This window comes from Thermobia domestica, chromosome 17 (genome assembly GCF_964235325.1).
Source record: "Thermobia domestica chromosome 17, izTheDome1.hap1.1, whole genome shotgun sequence".
In the NCBI taxonomy this organism is placed as follows: Eukaryota; Metazoa; Arthropoda; class Insecta; order Zygentoma; family Lepismatidae; genus Thermobia; species Thermobia domestica.
In genome coordinates this window covers 182,793,125-182,802,000 of record NC_137470.1, presented here as the reverse complement: position 1 = coordinate 182,802,000, position 8,876 = coordinate 182,793,125, and positions in this window count along the sequence as shown.

The following is an 8,876-nucleotide window of genomic DNA, read 5'->3' as shown; positions in this document are numbered from 1 at the left end:
GGGTGGGTGTGGGTGGTGGGTGTTTGTTGGGGGTGTTGTGTGGGGGTGTTGGGGGCTAATGTTTTATGGAATAAGCACATCATATTGAGGTAAGTAATACTTTGGGTTTGGCTACACTGTATGTAGTTCTGTAGATATAAGATGCACAAGATAATTTTTGATTGATATTGGATCTTGGATCCAATAAGAATACTTCCATGGACAGTTTTTATTTCGTTATGAGCAGTTCATTCGTTCATTTTCTACAAACTGATTGTAACTTCATGCCTGTCCAGTCATGTTTCCAGTATGTAAGTTCTGGAAATAATAATAATAATAATAATAATGGTTCGGTTCTTGGATCTTCTTTAGAACGAGTTGAACGATTAGAATGAAAATTACGGAACTCATAGCTCTTAAGCTTATGATTAAAACCTGAGAAAAATAACATTTTTTTATTTACACAAAGAAGGAGGGAATAAGGAATATATCCTTCAAAAATTGTCCGACTGGGATAAAACTTGCAACATTTAATCTTCCTGACGTCCTTAGGATGAAAATTATTTTAAATCTTTTTATATCCCAATTTGGCGGGTGTCATGTATCTAGGAAAAAATTCCTAAAAAATCAGGAGTCGGGCGAAAAAAAATAAAAATTATTTTTGCTCTCAGGACATCAGAAAGATTAGGTTTACGAGTTTTATTGCATTTCTAAAGTTTTTGAGTGCTGCACTCCTGTGACTTCTTGTATGTGTTAATTGAAAATCTTGTCAAAGAAATTTAAAACTTCGTTACTGAATTTTTTGTCTGTCTGTCTGTTATTTGCGATTTTTTTTTTTTTTTCAATTTTGAGCCCTCCTTTCGATAAAGCATCAAAAGTATCTGAGAATGTGATGGAATTGTTTGCGTCACTCTTAACGTTCCTAAGATATTGGCCAAAAAATGGCCGATTTCCGGAGATTTAAGGAGCCATATCTCGGAAATGATAAGTTATAGAAAGATGACATTTTGCGAATTTTTGCGAGAAACAGAAGAAGGTGCACACAAAGGATTTACTTTTACATGTAGGAACAATTATACTTTTCCTTCTCACTCCATTTCTCCATTCTTTTTACTTCGTTTTGGCAGCGCTCTTGTAGCATTCTCGACTGGTCAACGAACTTAAAAAGTTCGTTACTAAATTCTCTATGTTCTGTGTCTGTCTATCTGTCCTTCTGTCTGTTATTTGCGACTTTTTTCAATTTTGAACCCTACATTCGATTGAGCATCAAAAACTATCTGAGAAAGCGATTTAATTTTTCGCGTCACTCTTACCGTTCCCGAGATATTGGGCAAATAATGGCCGATTTCCAGAGATTTAAGGAGCCATATCTCGGGAACCGTAAGTCATAGAGACATCATATTAGTGTTGATCCATTACCTACGAGGATGGTAAATATTTTGGTACCAAACAGTAACGGGTGACCACTGATGAACTGGCTATTCGCCAATTGGCCATGATGCCCCTGATATTGGCTAATAGCCAGTTGGCCAGACCAATTAATATCGGCACCAAAATGTTTACCATCCTCTTAGGTATTATTTAGTACCAATATTATATCTCTATGACTTACCGTTCTCGTGATATTGGCTAAAAAATGGCCGATTTCTAGATATTTAAGAAGCCATATCTTGGGCACCACAAGACATAGAAAGATGATATTGTTGTTGATCAATACGCAAGAGGATGGTAAATATTTTAGTACTAAATACTAACCGATGGCCGCTGTCCAACTGGCCAATTGTTTGGCCAGCGGCCACCAATTAATATCGGTACCAAATTGTTTACCATCCTCTTAGGTATTAGTTAACACCAATGTCATCTCTCTATGGCTTACCGTCCCCGAGATATTGGCCCAAAAATAGTTCCTAATTCGGGAGATTTAAGGAGCCGTATCTCGGGAACCGTAAGTCATAGTGTAAGTCATCATATTGGTGTTGATCAATACCTAAGAGGATGGTGAACATTTTGTTACCAAACAGTAGCCGGTGACCACTGATGAACTGGCTATTCGCCAACTGGCCATGGTTCCCCAGATATTGGTCAAAAAAGTTCGAATTACGGGAGATTTAAGGAGCTATATCTCGGGAGTCATAGACATATGTTTTTTTTTTTTTTTTTTTTTTGCGAATTTTTGCGAGAAACAGAACAATATGCGAATAAAAAGTTTTATTTTACCATCAAGGAACAATCAAAGTTATAATTCCTGCTCCATCTCTCCATTCTTTTTAAATTCTTTCTGGCAATGTCCCTGGAACATTCTCAACTGGTTTTCGTTCTAATTTTAATCATAGGCCAAAGAGCTATCTATTCTGCAAATTTCGCCCAATCTCCCAGTTTCTTCTAGGTTCCACCTTTAAGAAGAACCATAGGATTTTATAGTGGAATTTCCTCCTGCTGCCTGTGAATAGAGACAGAGAAAAATTTAACAAATATCTTTGTTCTCTGGATGATGTTATGTAGATTAAATTTTTTTAAATTTTAACCCACTCGGACCATTTTTAAACGATATGTCTCCTAAGCCCTTCACCCTTTGTATTGTAAAAATAAATTATTATTATTATTATTATTATTATTATTATTATTATTATTATTATTATTATTATTATTATTATTATTATTCCTGAAAGGGTTCCGGCTCTTGGGTCTAGTCTAGAAGAAGGTGGGCTATTAAAATCAAACTTCGTAGAATCCATAGCTCTTCCACCTATGATTAAAACCGAGAAAAATAAGTCTCTATTTACACATACAAAGGAGGATGTCTTCTGATTTGTCTTTGTTTTATTTTTTTTATAGTATTAAAAAACTGTCTCTCTTGGAAAAGGTCCTGGCCCTTCTACAACAGCTTTGTTGTTACACCACTGTTAAATCATCACGGGAATACCGCCAACTGAATTGAAGAGTTATTTGCAAATGCATGACGTAACTTCAGAATACTTCAAAGTCTTTTTAAAGCTGATACTTTAGTGAGTGTGCTGACTGCTTAGAACATATGTGTACATTATATGTCAGAGTTAACATAATTACTCTGAAGGATTCAAAATGGCTGCTTTTTATGTCTTTGCATTCTTTGAAATTACCTAATTCATTTTCTGCTATTTCATCTATTGTTAGGAAGCTACGCACAATACTTGTAGGCTCTACCACGATGGACGAAATACATCCATGTAGGCTGTTCTATTTTTAGCGAAGAAAATAATTTGCTGTAATTTTTAAACTCTTAGTGTTGCATTTCAAGTCTCTAAATTACATACAATACAATTTTACTTTCGATTAGTGTAATTTCGTATTATCATACGTATTTTAATCCTAGTGTTCGCAAATGTGTAAGTCTCATAATTATGCAAATATGAAACGACAATCAAACTGGCGTTTGTACTCCATTTGTTAAGACAAAAAGCATAATAGTGGAAAATAAAAATAAAAATCGATGAGTAAACAAATAATCAGAGTTGAAAGAGTTAACGAGTGTACTGACTGCTTAGAACATGTGCAAAGACAGAAAGAGAGAGAGGGGGAGGGAAAGAGAGAAAAAAAATAAAATAAAATAAAAAAAGAAAAGAGATCTCAAGAAACCAACCGATCATCTGTATTAACTGCGATTCGAATTCTGTTGAGTTCATAACGTAACTGAAAAGACTTCCAATAGATGTCGCTATTATATTACCTCCATTCTCAATAACTGATTAACATTCGGGCCATAAACATTAAATAGTTATTTATAAATGAACTAGAATCAAATATATAAATATTATTACTTCAATGATGTATGAATTTGACATTAGGGGGGCGAGGAGTCCATGTTATATATATATCCAAATACTCCTGAAGAAAATTAAAACATTGTTTTTACTTATTACATATTGCCGTCACTCTCTATATCCCATGATAGTAAGGTGGTAACGAATTTAGTTCAAATTTTTGTAGAGCGTGCTCTTTTGCACGCTTAATGAAGAAAACCAATATTAAGTTTCTGTTGCAAACGTGACATAAAACAAATAACAGTGTTCCTTGTTCATGACGTGGAGCAGTTTGATTTCTATGGAGTGATAATGGTTAATGTTGAAACTGCATTTTAACCACTTCCAGTTTCAGGGAAGGGTAGAATACACACGGAATGCGTTCTTTGGACGCTTATTTTATTGCAGAAAGTCGCTTCTCGCTATGTTTAACAGTATTTACTCTAGGGCGATCAACATTAATAACAGAAAGCGTTTCATTTCCACCACTCGCCGGCTTGAATAGAGAGTAAAGATATAAGATGGTACCTTGGGCCGGCCCTGGGCAATTTACTACCCCATGCAATGGCATCATTTGTTGCCGGCCCCTTTTCTCCACAAAGAACAAATCTTATAAAGCCAAAATTTTAAGTATGCTACCCCACCATGAACAACGAAAAGGGAAGGAAAGGGCACTCACACTCACAAAGGCCTAAACACTACAAGTACAATGTCGTTTTATCTATTTCTTTCTTAAATAATAATCTATTATGTTAGTGAAAGATAAAGCAAACATTCAAGCAGAGAAAAGACGGTAATCCTATCCTAACTATATATAAAACTACATGAGCTAACATAAATTAAAGGGGTATTTCCGGTTGACGTGGAAAGTTGAAATTTGGCATGATTGTAGCTTTTCGAGACTAACCGACAGGATTTTTTTTAAAAGTTGATATTTTTAATTTTTAGGGGGTCTAAAGGAGGGATGAAGAATTTCCCCATGTTATTTAAATGGGTATTTTTTGGACCTATAATATCATGTTTTAGATACTTGGAATTGGAATAAAAACTTGGAATTCCGTATGCTTCTACGTTTTCGTTAGCGTTAACTAAGTAAGTCGCTAAAAATAAAAATAAAAAATCCAACTGTAGAGTGGTTTCATGGAGAACTGAAAAATCTTTCCCATGTTATGGGACACCTTTTACACCTCCAAATTATTTAGGCACTACCTGTAGGGCTACAATGATTAAATTTAACATGATTATAGCTTTTTGGGACTAACCGACAGAAAAATTGCTAAAAGTGAATATTTTTAGCTTTTAAGGGAACTAAAGGGGGGATGAAGAAATCCCCATGTTATTTAAATGGGTATTTTTTGGGATACAAAATATTATCTTTTAGATAGTTGAAATAGGAGAAAAAACTTGAAATTTGGTTCTATTGTGGATTTAAGACGTGCGAGGTCATAGGCCGAGTAAACTCGAGGGTCAGGGGTCGAAGCCCCCAGCTGTGCCAAATTCAAGAAATGTAATTAAAGAACAAATGCACAAAATTCACTCTTGATGCAAAGGATGATACCTGAGAGATGCGAGGCTGTTGGCCAAGCGAATGCGGGGGTCCAAGCGAATTCTACTTCTTTATTAAATTTTTTGACTAGAAGTTTAATCTAAGGCATCCTCGTCCTGAAAAATAATATTGAGCTAACGCCAAAGAAAGAACCATTCAATTAGAAAGGAAACTATGACTATAATTTTCAACATTTCATAGTTGGAAACAAAATATATATTAGGCTTATCAAAACTACGATCTGCGTGCACTATAAGGTAATTATAAGGTAATTCAATAAATAGATTCGCACAAAATAGCCTTCGTAGTGCACAAACACCGCGTGATCGAAATCGGTTGGGTGGTTCAAGAGTTATCAAGTCACAAACTTAGCACTTTCAATTTTATTATATAGACTAGCATTTGGCTAGCTGGGGGCTCTGCCTCAGACCCCCGCGTTTGCTCGGCATATGGTCTCGCTCCTCTTAAACCCACAGTACTACCAAATTTCAAGTATTCTTTCGTATATCAACTATCTAAAAGATAAGATTTTGTATCCCAAGGTAACGGCCATTTATATAGCATTGGAATTTTTCCATCTCCCTTTATACCCCTAAAAAATTAAAAATATTCACTCTTGGCAATTTTCGTGTTGGATAGTCCTGGAAGGCTATAATCATGCCAAATTTTATCATTCTAATCCTGCCGGAAGTGCCTAAACATTTTGAGGTGTAGATGTACCATATGAATAACATGGGAAAGGCTTTTCACTTCCCCATAAACTACTCAACAGTTGAAAATTTTTATTTTTCGTGACTTACTTAGGTAATGCTAACGAAAACGTACAAGCATATCAAATTTCAAGTTTTTTTTTTCGATTCCAATTACCTAAAATATGAAATTATAGATCCAGTACAAGGTAAATTTAAATAACATGGGGAATTTCTTCAACTCCCCTTTAGACAGAAAAAATTAAAGATATTCACTTTTGGCAATTTTCCTGTGGGTCGGCCCTGAAAAGTTACAAATTTGATTATTGTAACCCTACAGGAGGTGTCCAATAATTTTGGAGTGTAAAAGACAGTAACTTCATTCACTCATGTTGTGAGTCCAGGTAAATGGGAACGTTGCATTTTCATTTGACATTGGGCGCATAAAGAGTGTACAGCCCAAACGGTTCGTCCGATTTTAAAAAGAAAAAAAAATATTCACTTTATATTGAAAACATCGTATTTCGAGAAGGTTTCCCCTCTTACATTTTGTTGTAACTCTGATAATAACAGAGTTACCTTATTATTATTATTATTATTATTATTATTATTATTATTATTATTATTATTATTATTATTATTATTATTATTATTACTTATTTTCAAACACAGAGATTAGTTTTTGTCGCAAATTTAAACATGAGCTCATAAAATTCTATCGAGGTAAATTGTGAAAAACCTTGAAAGTGTTAATACCGAGTACATGTGTGTTTACGTATGATTCCGTAACATGTACACCGATTTAGTATGCATACATCCGAGATGATATATAGTTTGACTTATTATACTCTTATATAAAACTAGCATCAATTACCCGCTACATTAAAAAAATAGTAATATGTTTGGTTAGTCAGTCACTTCTTACATTTATCAAAGCTTTGATATTGGTCATTTTCGATGATTTTTATATATCCCCTCTCCTCTCCATGCAGCGAACCACGGCATCGGAAGTGTCATTGTTCATCTCAGTCATTAACAATTCTGAGCCGAAAAAAAAATACATATATTGTAGTTACTCATCCGAAATGTAACGCGAAAAAAGTAACGCAATCTAGGTACGTTACTTAAAAATTTGTAACGCGTTACCATTAGTTACTTTGGAAAAAATGTAACGCGTTACTAGGAAACGTTACTTAAAAAGTAACGCGTTACTTGCGTTCGTTACTTCCCAAGACTGGTTATTACTTTTTATTCGGTTCCTTCTTCAGACAGGCAATTGCATATACTTTATCCACGAATAGAAAGATATATGAACCTCTACGAAGTGCCAAACGAAGTAATGACATCTGATGTTTAAGGATAACATACACTAGCATGCAGTCACTTAAAATTATTTATTTTCTATGTTATAACGCTAAAAATGTTATGACGCAAATTTGGTAAGACGTGATCTCTCGTTCCAATGTTTGTTGTGTTTGTGTTTTGAAGTGCAGCGTCTTATTTTACAAAGAGACTTCATGAGACATTGACCCACTATATAAGTTGGAATCCAAGCCACCAAAATTCGTTCAAATTTCAAGACTCTTCCACCGGGCATAGAACCAGAACTCCGTGAAAAGAAGTCGCCAGAAATTACAGATTATTTATTAAATTAGAATTTCACATTTATTGAGCAGCAAGAATATATGAGACTTGGACTTACAGCTTAACTTGGAATCCAAACATTTTCAGCTACCATCCTGAAAGTGGAGAGAACAATCACACACACTGAAACAGATACACTAGAGCACTCATGCTAAATTGTTCATCAACTATGGGGGAAGGAGTAAAAAAACAAAAAAAAAAAAAAAAAAAAAAAAAAAGATAGCAGAATAATTGTGCTAAACGCTAAAGTTTCACAGCATTCTTTTCCTGCTTGTATAATGAAGGATATAGCGAAAGCGCTTATGAGAATATATTTTGTGACCGACATCTGATTATGTGTGTTTTTTGGTAAGTCGTTCATCACAAATACAATAGTAAACTAAATAAATTATATCCTTTGTTCTATTGTATCATATTATATTGAAATAATCCTTGAATTCAAGATAATGAAAACACAATTTGAAAGAAATAATAATAAAATATAGTATTAATTAAATACACAATACGCATTACATCATATTCATAATCGATAACGATGTATGAATATGATGTAATGATGTAAAAAACTTAACATGTGTTGTTTGTTATAATTTTGTACTTCAAATGGTGTAACAAGCAGAAATTACAATTTGTATTTATATACTTGACAACTGTAGAACTTATAGGAGATACTCTCCATATTTTAAGTCATACAGGCAAAATAACTAAAAACTAAAAACTAAGAAGGTAAATGAGGTAAAGAGATGAAACACGAAAAATACAAAATTAAGTTTGAAAATGACAAAAACAAACAAGGGCGTACACCATAAAACTATATCTGCCAAAGATAGCTTGAAAAAATTAAATGTTTTAGTTTAACATCCCACGTTATGCCCCTTAGGCTAAGGGAGACGAAAAGCATATCTTGAGTTACTTCCAGAAAATGGGCTATATATTTATAATAATTAAGGCAACAAGTGAACAAAAAGTATTCATCTTTAGCACTTAAATAACTTTTACGATATAAAAAAAAAAAAAAATGAACCGACAGGAGAAAAGACCAAAGCAAAGAAATTATTTTCTATTCTCCTTTTATTTTATTCCTTTCTCTTTTACTTCATTTCTTTTCTTTATTTTCGTTCTGTTCCTTCACTTTAATTCCTTTCTATTGCTTATTCTCAGTTCTCATTTTATTAATTTGATTTCTCCTTTTCCCTATTTGTCTCTTTATTTTCGTTTTTTTTCCCCTTTTATTTCCAT